Here is an 11,931-nt window from a genome sequence, read left to right as displayed (position 1 = left end):
TTTCTACAAGAATGACAAGTAATATGAGGGTGAGTCATAAGAGGTGCCTTTTCAAAAATTGTATTGAGATTCTTTTGGTTTTTAATAGGGACATATCCAATGCCCGCCTTATCAAAAACACATCTTTGATTTTCAAGAAGCATGTTAATATTATCTCTACCTTTTACAAAATTTTCAAGTATTTTTGTTAAATCATCAACATTGTTTTGTAAAACAGTTTTCTCATTAGAGATGATGTCAAAATTATTTTTCAAAACAATTTTTTCTTTCTTTAATTCTTCTACATTAATAGATAAAGATGCAACAGATTTCTTCAACACATTATTTTTTATACAAACTTTTCTAAATTCATTTGATAGATCATGGAATGCACTTTCAAGTTCTTCATAAAGAGTAGTTACATCATCTTGAGTAGAGTCTTCATCTTCAAGAGCCATGAGACATAAGTTGGCTACTTCATTTTCAATTTCATCACTTGAGCTTTCATCTTCACTGGAGTTTTCATGTTCTTCTTCATTTGATGAGGCTTTGAATGCAATTCCATTTTTCGTTTTGTTTTTAACATCCTCATGTCTTTTCATGGTGATCTCATGAGTCATAAGGGAACCCATAAGCTCATCCAATCCAAGTGTGGAGAGATCTTTGGCTTCTATAATGGTGGTGACCTTTGCTTCCCAATTCTTCGGTAAACACTTAAGAATTTTTCTTACCAACTCACTGTTAGTATAAGTTTTGCCAAGAGATTTCAAAGAGTTTACAATTTCAGTAAATTTAGTAAATATACTTGAAATAGATTCATTAGAGTTCATTTTAAACAATTCATAATTATGAACAAGCATATCAATACGAGATTCCTTTACTTGGTTTGTACCTTCATAAGTTACTTCAAGTTTGTCCCAAATTTCTTTTGCCGAATCACAACTTGAAATTCTATTATACTCCTTAAAGTCTAATCCACAAACAACGGTGAGTTTGGCTTTAGCATTGGCTTGCAATAATTTGTAATCTCTCTCATCATATTCATCTTCAGTTTTAGGTACACTAATATTGTCTACTAATTTGGTAGAAATTTTTGGACATTTGGTGACAATAATCCACATAGCATAATCAGTGGCTTGTAGGTATAGGGTCATCTTATCTTTCCAATGACTATAGTTGTTTCCGTCAAATAATTGTGGCCTATTGGTGGCTTGTCCTTCAATAGTGCTAGTGCTAGCTAAGGTTGCCATGGATTGAAACTCTTAGATGGTTAAATCTAAAGCAAGAGTCTAGACTCTGATACCAATTGTTACCCAAAAGACAACCTAAGAGGGGTGGTGAATTAAGTTTTTTACAATTAAAATTAATAATACCTTAATAAAAATTATGACTAGCACAATAGATAAATATAATTAATGAAATAAAAATAATTAAAACAAGTGTCTTAACAACTATGTCAATTAATGATTTTAACACAATAAAAATGTGAAATATAGCTATGGCAATTTAAAATCAAATAAAGAGATAAAGGAGAGAGAGGCAAACAAATATACAGTGGTTCGGCTTCAACTCGGCTTACATCTACTCCTCAAGCTTCACTTGAGATTTTCCAATATCTTCTACCTTCACAGGGGTGGTCGCAACCTCTTTACAAATGGAGCAATCCTCCACGGATTTTACACAGACTTCACAAGTCCAAACCCTTGCAAATCTTAGGTGATTTACAATCACTCTCAAGATTTCAAGAACACAGTGTTTGCAACACTTTTACAAGATGAAATGGTATTTTTGCTTTCAAAGAAAGCTTACAATAAATATCTCTCAAAGATATATATATAAAATGAAGCATAGATATATAAAATGAAGCTTTGATTTTCTGTAAATCTCACACAAGAAAGATGAGCTTAATGCTATAAGACTCAGTGTATAATTTCTGAGAATAGATGTGAGTGATTATAGATCAAAGAACATTTTCAGGTTTTTTATAACTTGTTTACATTAGAGGCTTTGGTATATATAATGAAAATTATAGCCGTTGTATTCATTTGAATTTATAGCCGTTTATAACCGTTGTAGTCATTTGAATTTATAGCCGTTGTACTTCTGTCATTACCAATTTGAATATCTTTCACTCCATCATTACAAATTTGAATATCTTCCACTTGAACCTTTTGAACCTTTTGGCTTTTTAAACCTTTATAGCAGTTTATAACCGTTGTACTTCCATCATTACTAATTTGAATTTCTTCCACTCCATCATTACAAATTTGAATATCTTCCACTTGAACCTTTTGAACCTTTATTTTGGGGTGTTTGAACTCCTGATTTAATCAAATATTAAATACATTCTGACAACATTTAGGATAAAGGTTTAGGTGAGAAATAATGAGACAAAATAAAATTTGATTTTATTAAAACATAAAATCATCAAAATAAATGTTGATTCTATTTTTCTCTTTCAAATAAATCATCAAAATAAATTTTGATTCTATTTTTCTCTTCCAAATAAATTAAAACATAATTAAATAAATCATCAAAATAAATAAGTCTAACAAATATGTATAAAAATATATAAGAATATTGTAGTACTTAAGTGACCCCAATGAATGGTCTTAGTAGGCCTAAGGCCAAGTTTGGCATACTTCAAATAATCTATCTTTTTATCTTTTTATCTTTTTTTTTCATCACATCACCTCTTTACTTTTCTGCACATCTTTTCGTAAAAAGACAAAAAGTACACTTATTTAGATCATCTCAAACAATCCTTTAATTCTAAAACATAATATTCCCTTCACCCATAAAATACTATCTAGTTTTTATATTGAAATATTTGGCAATGTGTTGGATCAACTTAAATCACCTACATCTCTCTCTCCTATAGTTATTTCAGTATTAGTTGAACATATATAAAAAAAATTTATATTAAATTTTTTCATCTTCAAAAGTAAAAATTGTTACAAAAAACATTAAGAGTCCTCATGTGAATCGTCACAAAAGGGTATATAAGGATAGAAATAAACCTAGACAATTGTAAATTTGAGATTGTACATAGACTCATAATTCCATGTTTTAACATAGACTCATAATCCCATGTTTAATTGCAAATTTTATTAACCGGATTAATTACCTGTATGATGAACATTCAATTAGACGAAATTGAAAAAATTTTAATATTACGAAGGGTTGGAGATCATAATTTCAAGTATAAAAAAAAATAAATAAATGAATATTGTTAGTAAAAATTATGCTAATCCCCAAATCGACAAGATCAAACAACAATTTAAACAAACAATCAAACAAGGAACTCAAGTAACTATGTTTTACGATTCAATGCCTCAAAAGAATGAGGACTTCTTCGGAACAAAAGTACCATCTACAAGAGAAGTAATAGAAATAAACACAGACAATTTCAGATGAAATTATCTAAGTTTACAAGAGAAACAAGTTACAAATTATTTAAGAAACCACTGCTGGAAAATTCACTTTTAAACGCCGCTAAAAGTATTAAAAACGTCGCTAATTTTTTTTGTGGCGTTTAGTACCAAACGTCGATGACGCGGCCGTCGCTATAACTTTATGGCGTTTAAAAAACGTCATTATATTAGTATAGGCGGCGTTTTTAAAAACGCCTCCAAATGTCCTCCCCTAACTGTGCTGTGACGTCACTCTGACATTTAGCGACGTTTTTGAAAACGCCGTCATAGACATTTATTCATTTTAAAAATCTAACCGTTGGGATGGGATATAGTGACGTTTTTTAAACGCCGCCATAGCCTTTTTTTTTTAAATTTTAGATTGTGTTAATTTTATATGGTTGAACAAAAAAAAAAAAAAACCTGGCAAACAATTATTAAGAACTAATAATTAATGTTTATTAAAATAATAAATAAACTAAGCTTGAAAACAAAATTAAAAATAAAAAACAATGCATTGCATACCTAAGAATAGAAACAATTCAGACTTTAAATACATCAATTAAAATCAAAATGGTCTATATGCTTGTCTAATAACTTATCCTGGTAAAGTCAAAACCATGCTGTGAAGAAATTACAAGAATTGCTTCCTTTTGAGGCTTATGATTCAACCTCACATGGACATGAAAATAATATTTATGGCTACAACCTTATCCCTACTCCATAGGAAAAGATAGACCATGCAATACAAACAGGCAGTTAACCGCATTTCAATATCTAAAATCAGGAAAATGGAGATAATCAATTTTAAATGTTCAACTAGGGCTAAGAACTTTCTATGAATTGCCATTAGACCATTGATAGAAGACATATATGTTCAAAACATGGTTCAACTACCATACACTATGCTTCTTGAAGAAAGAATTCAGTTAACCCTTTTTGCATAAGCAGTTAATTCCCACTGTTTACATACCCATAAGATGCTTGTAAGTTTCATTTTTTCCCAAGAAAATATCAGAGTTGGCTTCTTGCTTCTCATGTTTGGCTATAATAACCTTTTTCTGAAAATCCAATGGTATATCCTTAGGTAGCTGTGCTTGCAATTTGTCTTTGTCTACATTTATTGATAGTTCCACACATTTTGGATCTTTATTGATGCTTCAGCTCTCGTTCTTGATAGTCTCTGCATCCTTAGCCATAGAACATCTAAGGTCTTCTCTAACAGCCTGCACAGATTAAATCATGAGACACCAATCATACCATAGAAAGCAGAACTCAATTAAGTACTTACATTCAGAAAGGCGGTTACTTGCTCCATAAAAGCATCAAGAAAACCTTCCATTGATGCGCGTAAGCTGCAACAGAAGTAAATCGAATTAGCACATGGAGAGCATTCTAACAATTATGTAAAAACTGAAAACAAATTAATTAAACATATACTTTGGCAAATACCAAAGGAGCTATATTTGACCATCACCAACAAAGCATCTATAATTGGTTCATACCTTACTTTTAATGCCTTTGGTATGCTGTGGAAAGGTGCATGATTTTATAGATAACCATAAAAGTAGATTAGAATTAGTAATCACCAAAAACTAGCAGAACAACTTATGCTTTCTTAATTCCATTTGTTTATGAACGAGTGATATAGGATTTCATCAGCTAATATGCAACTCAAAACTCCAGAAGAAAGCTCAAATCTCTACCATTTGGGGTTGAATTCTAGTTAATAGTTCATATCTGTCTAGAGCCACATCTTCCAATCATTGTCTGGAAGCATGTAGACCCATGGGTGAATGAGAATATGCAAGACACTAAAAAAAAAATGTAGGCAGATAGATGACGCCCCGAAGAATGTATAACAGATTATAACTGACATGACAGTTTTATAGCTCATACTAGCCTTCTATTAGGTCTACATTTTTGCTCCAGGCATTTTACATTCATGAACCCTGGTCACTACCAAAAATATTAACTTCATGGAGCTAATGAAAACATTTAACTAGTTAATCACATTTGACATTGCTACCTGTCATAAAATTAGTTTGAAGCAGACACAATAAGCAAGAAAAGTCAATAACAAATAAACAATCTTCTCAGAACAAATATTAGTAAAAAATAGGAAATAAAGGACCAGACATTCGGATGGTTTTGATATACACCATAACAGAAATAGAAACCATAAGCCTCAAAAGGAAGCAATTCCTCTAAAAAATGCAACACACCAACAAACAAATTAATAAGAAAGAAGAGTGTGTGCACCTTGGCCACAAACATATCTCTGTACCATTGGGCGACAGCATCATTTGTTTCAAATAATCTTTGCGATTCCTTATTCAGAAATTTCACCAGGGGTTCAAATGCAGCCTACACAATACAGTTCCTATCCAGTCCTTATATCCAGTAAAACAAAAGCAAACAAATTTGCCTAAATAATTACAAACTTGAAAGCTTTCATTAGTTTCTAGCACTCAAATAAAAGATTAAAACAGAATACCAAGTATGTTTATTAAAAACTAAATACAAGATATATGAAATTAACAATTGCCAAAAGTTTTGCTTATAACAAAAGAAACAAAACAAAGCAAATGCGACAAAACAAATAATTGAAGAGGATGTCATGATCACAACCTTCTTCAGTGAAAAGCTTCGACAAAAATCGGATAGGAGAGATCTTGCATTTGGTAACTAGGAAGTGAAGATGCTTCTGGAAAACATTATTTGACTGACATGCAGCAAAGAAAACAAATCGATCCTGAAGTCTGCATACCCATTTCCTATTATCATCCTGGAAGAAAACAAGCTCACATTTAGCAATTCGATGGATAAAACTTAGCCCAGCTACTAATTATGGGGCAGTCTTCTACCTGGAAAAGAGAAAACGGATATACAAATAAATAACAGGCATCACCAACCAATGAGACATCTGCAGGCATTGTTGAAATAAACCCCCCAAGTAACCTCCAAAACACACATATTAGTATCTTAGCATTCAGTTGCCTAAAATGAGTCTTAAAGTTGGTCTCAAACAGCTAATCCAGAAATCCTTTACAGTCCCCATCCAGCATTCCTGCATTGGACTGTACATTAAATAGCAGGGTCAGATAAAATGCAACTCAACAAAAAAGATATATAATCATAAGAAGTAGGAAACACAAATAATAAAATATCAAATCTAGTACAAAGATACATGACCAAACAATCAATGGTCTTCACTCATGTACCTCTTTTGTAGATACGTCTCCCACAGACTTTAACATATTCCACTCAGTTTTCAGAACTGGATAGCAAACATCATACAATGCATTAAATTGACCAATGTCTAACAAGGAAAAAAGAAAAGATCAGCATCAGCAACTTTGTAATCTCAATGCAAATGCAATAGAAATAGATAAGCATGATAAAATGAAATTTCATAATACGATATCAGTGGCATGTAACCCCAGAACACATTCTAAGAACTCAGCAAATTTCATATTACCAACATTGAAAGAACATAAGAAAACTGAAATTACCAAGAGAGTATCTAACGAAAATAGATACAGGAAATCTTTAACTACAGACCTGTTTATTATTGCATCCATTTCTTCAACAAGATCAACATAAACTTCATTATTTGAATGTTTCAGGTCCATTGTCCTCTATGGAACACAAGTTGCTGTTGCACCTGGAAGGGTGTTGCTCACATTGGAACTGTTGCCAGTCACAACACTCAACACTTTGCTAACAATATTTGGAGGAGGTATTATCTCCCTCAGGATGTTAGGCTCTGTTGTGAGAGGGAATCCATTATCTATCATCTCATCCAAAAGCTGCAAGTTGCAGCAAGCCAAAAAATATAAAGGTCACTTTGAGTTATAACAAAACTGACCAACCTTGGGAGAAGGTAAAGAGAAGAAAGCTGAAGTAAGGAAATGGGGGAAGGACGGTGAGGCTCTTCAAGAAAAATGGTCACAAGTTTAGAATATCCTTTGATGGTAGAAAAAATAGGATAAGCAGTCTAATATTAGATAAATCATTTAAAGTACCACATAAAGCTTACATGAATATTAGTGAACAAGAGTAGGCAAAAGATCAATAATTTTTCAAAAAAAATAAACACCAGATATCAATCATTAAAAAGAAAGAATTGTAGCCACGTTCAAATTGCAAAATATGTATGATGTAGCCAAGACAAACAACGTGCACGTACACATGCATCCACACATATAGAAACAGTCCTAATCATTTAAAGGTTGGACTTGAGCCCCTCTATAATGCATAAAGTTGTCATCTTATTAAAAAAAAAAACCCAATATCAAAGATACCATTTAATCAACTACTAGAGTAAACAATCCAGTTATTGATTACTAAATGTGTGTATATAAAAGATAATATTCATGACTAGTACATAACCCTGCTTTCAACATCCTAAATCATAGAAGATCCCTGTGACATATGTACACAAAACCTATAACAGCTCCTTGAACCAAAACACTAGTTCTAGGAAGATAGTTATGTTGAGAATTGTTACAACCATTTCCTTAAAAATACGATCAACACTAAAACAAGATTTTGTATAAATACCTCATATACAATAACAAAGTTATCCTTGATCAAATCTTCATTCATCCCTCCAAGATAATCAGAGAGAACATCAGCCACTCTGCAAAGGAACTAATATCAACGAGTTAAGGGTAAGAGAGCTTGATGGTTTTGATGCATAAGAAACAAAATGTAGCTGTATATACTACATAACCAGCACATACACCTCATGGGTAGAGGAGCACATGAAAATCAAGCATTTGAAACAAAATAAGTCAATTACCCCAAGACCCCCTCAAACTATTAGTGAATATCACTTTACTCCTCTCATCTATGAACCCACTCATATTGACCCCTCAACTATTATATCGTACAAGTACACCCATTTTGAAGGTGGTCTAGAGGGGGGTGAAAGTAATACATTTTCATAGTTGAAGGGTCAAAATATACAGGTTTATATTCTTGTTTTTAAAACACACACATACATTTCATTAACTCAACCATGAAGAAAATAGACAAATAAATTAATGAAGCTAATTCTATTCTGCAACTTGACATAGCTACCAACCAATTAGATGATATTTCATACTCAATGGAGATCAATGGTCCTTGCTTTTATAACACACACATAAATTTAATTGGATTTGTTAAGCAATTTTCACTCTGCTAAGATATAATGAAAGGCTGAAGTTACTAAATTTACACTAAATTACACTGACATCAACTGAAAGAGTCCATAATTACCTTAGTCTTGGTGAAGAGATTGCTTTTCTCCTTCAAGAAAGTAGGCACGATCAGAGCCTTCCAGCTCCAATTTTGTCTATTCAAATAGAATGTCACCTACTCAGATTTTCGATTTCCAACCATTGTCTTCAAGCATATTCAGATATAGAGTAGCCCTATCACGAACCTGCAAACATATGGTTAACCATTCCTCTTCTCAGAATAAAGAAAACATAGTGAATTATGAGATATCGCAAAATTCACAAAGGTGAAGTAGCCCATTTTCTTTGGCATCTGGGATGTCTCTTATAAGGATAACAATTGAATCAACAATTGCTTTCTTGTAATCAAAACTGCCCTCTTCCCTCAAAATATTGCTTAAGAAATTCATCCTTAAAAAGAAGGAAGATAGAAAATAAATAAGAGTTGCCCAAGAAGAATAAGCATAACATGAAAAATAAATTTAAAAAGTAAAATGGACCATGTATGACATAAATACATGAAACCATGGAATTCGGTTGTCCTTTCAAAAAATCTGTTCTTTTGAAACCATGAAAATGACTCTATCTAGCTCAAGTGTTTTATTGGATTTTATGTTCTTTTTTGTTGTTGTTGGTATGTAGCTCATGTGTTTAATTTTAGTGATTTATATCAATGAATTTTCAAGTCCATAACAAACCATTTAAACAACTGATTTGAGTTTAAGTTTTCATTTTACCATTCAAATAGGGGATTTTTGTGGTTGGATGCCTCAGAAAATAAAAATGCTCAAAGACTAACATAAATAAATAAAAATCCTTGTACATCATACCAGAGGCTTAGAATAAATATCCCACCTTCACAGACTAACATAAATAAATGAAAATGATCGAAGGTGCTAGCTAGCTTTGCTGGTGAAGTCCTTGTACATCATACCAGAGGCTTAGAATAAAAATCCCACCTTCACAGACTAACATAAATAGATAAAAAGGCCATCTATTATATATGATTTGAGAATTGCAAATATACATCTTCTCATAATTGACGACTTGATAATAAAATAATTACATGTCTTCATCTATATGCTAAAATTAAAGTTTTACACAAACCTGACAAAGGTGTGAATTAACCTCAGCACAGGTTTGATGCAATGTTTCCAGAGGGGCACCACTAAGCTTAAATTGCCCCCCCAGGTTATAGTGATATGCTTTGCTTTCGCTGCACAAAATTAATGCAAAGTCGCTATTTAGAACTCACCAAAAGTAAAAGCCAAAATTGAATAACAAGAATCACAAATGTTTATTGGTTTTGAACCAAAAAGTCGAGCATCACCATCCATAACAAAGCAATGTATAAACTGGAAAAGGGTTCAAAACTAACCAGTTACCATGGATTTAGAGAAGAAGTTTTTGCATTTTGAAAACGTTATGGAAGAGAAGTTTACCTGTTTGAGTCCAATAATGTTGTCACCCCCCATTATTTTATCCCAATCAAACCTCTCAGCAATACCATTGAGCAACTCTGCAATTTGTTCATACTTCATTGGCCGTAAAGTTCCAAACTCAAAGCCAAATACCTCCTAAATTCATTTTATTTTAAAATTTTCTGGAATTAAGAGGAAAGTCCATAAAATGATCTACTGATCAGCAATGAGATGGTTGAAATAAATAATTATGTACAACTAATCTTATAACTATGTCTCAATCATCAATTCACTGAATATAAAAAATTAAATGCATGGAATGGACTAGTGATGAGCCAAACACATGATTTGTTTCAGCTTAGAACTATTAAGAAAAAAAGCAGCCATGTAAATTGTAACAGTGATTTCCCTAGGAGATAATAAACAAAACATCAAAGTATCTCCAAGTAAAATACACCACAAGAGATGCCACTTGAATCTAAGTACCAATAAAAGCTAGAAGGTGAACCTCCATTTCTCCTCAGAGATGAACGGTCCGTATTCGAAAACCAAAGTCTTACACTGCCCAAAGAATTGAAATAACAGAATCAAAAAAAAGAGACGAGCATAAATTGGAGTCACAAAATGGATTGTTCATCTTACTTAAGCTACTAAAATGTTTCTAACCTTTTGACATAGATCTCCACAGCATCACATGCTTTCAGAAGCAGCTCAATTATCTCCAACTGAACTAAAAGGCAAAAACAAAACTAAATATCCATGTACATTGAGATAGATTGTGAAATATTTATGCTTCAAGACACATATAAGATAAATTTACGAGTTTGAACTATCACTCAATATCATTTTCCGTCCTCAACTAGAAAGAAAATGTTCTAAAGATAGAAATGAATTTTAGACATGAAATCCACATTGAAGAACAAAATAAAGTCACAAAGGTAATTTGCAGTTGTAAATTGAAAGATACAATTTATAATTGTATTTCTTGGAGATCAGCTGGTGATTGGAATTCATTAATCCTATTAGTGTTTACAAATTAGGCATGAGAAACTTGACAGTGCCTAAAGCTAGGGATTATGGTGAACAAACAAGTTTATTCAAATCCAATGGCATTTATGTCAGTTACTACCTTTTGCTAAAAAAGGATCAGCCGAGCACAGGTGTTGTGAAGGATAGTAATGATCTCCGTCTGAGTCTTGTTGTCCTCGAGGTACTCAATTGCCTTGGCAGCAAACTCTTCACACAACGTGCACACATTTTCATTCCTTCCAACTTCTTCTGAAGCTTTAATTATGCCTTCTGATTCCTGGTGATTTATCTACAACATTGTAACCAAAAAACATTGATTTATTTGGATATATACTTAAGTATCATGTGCTGCGAACATTAAAATCTTAAAATTATATAAATTTGGAAGAGGAAAAAAGAAAAAAGAGAACTACCTAAAACATCAGATGTCACCGTTTCTCTACCAGAGAGTTCGGTTGTCGTTAATTCTCTGGCATCACATGCCCAGCTAGTGCCCAAAATGAAAAGAACGAAGAGTCCAACCATTGCAACCATAGTGCCTGAGGCAAAAGAAATTCAATTTAACCCAAAAAGCATTGGAAAAAGAAAAACAATATGAAAGGAAAACACTCAAATCACCAATATGATAAACTTATTGACAGTAATAGATGAAAATCACAAAATATCGTAACCCACCGTTCTTAGATGATGAATTAATGAACAAAAGGCACAAACCACGACACAGGTTTTCATAATGGTAGGACCAACTCCTAGATGCATACAAATATGAAGAAGTGAATGAAAGCCAAATCATAAGACAACGACTAATATTTACCCAATTTAAAAACTCAATTAATATAATTTGAATGAATCATATATGTA

General features: G+C 32.4%; 1 long non-coding RNA gene across 1 annotated transcript; it reads right to left on the bottom strand.

Moving 5' to 3' along the window:
* Positions 1–6,929: 6,929 nt before the first annotated feature.
* LOC145801773 (uncharacterized) lies at positions 6,930–8,987 on the bottom strand. Its single transcript, XR_014343429.1, has 3 exons — positions 8,661–8,987; positions 7,959–8,048; positions 6,930–7,204 (listed from the first exon to the last, which is right to left on the bottom strand). It is a non-coding gene; the product is annotated as an uncharacterized LOC145801773 (long non-coding RNA).
* Between the last annotated feature and the right edge of the window lie 2,944 nt (positions 8,988–11,931).

This window comes from Camellia sinensis, chromosome 10 (genome assembly GCF_055761805.1).
Source record: "Camellia sinensis isolate YWXY chromosome 10, ASM5576180v1, whole genome shotgun sequence".
Classification (NCBI taxonomy): Eukaryota; Viridiplantae; Streptophyta; class Magnoliopsida; order Ericales; family Theaceae; genus Camellia; species Camellia sinensis.
Note: the sequence above shows the minus strand (reverse complement) of the source record. Positions and strands in the feature narration are given on the sequence as shown.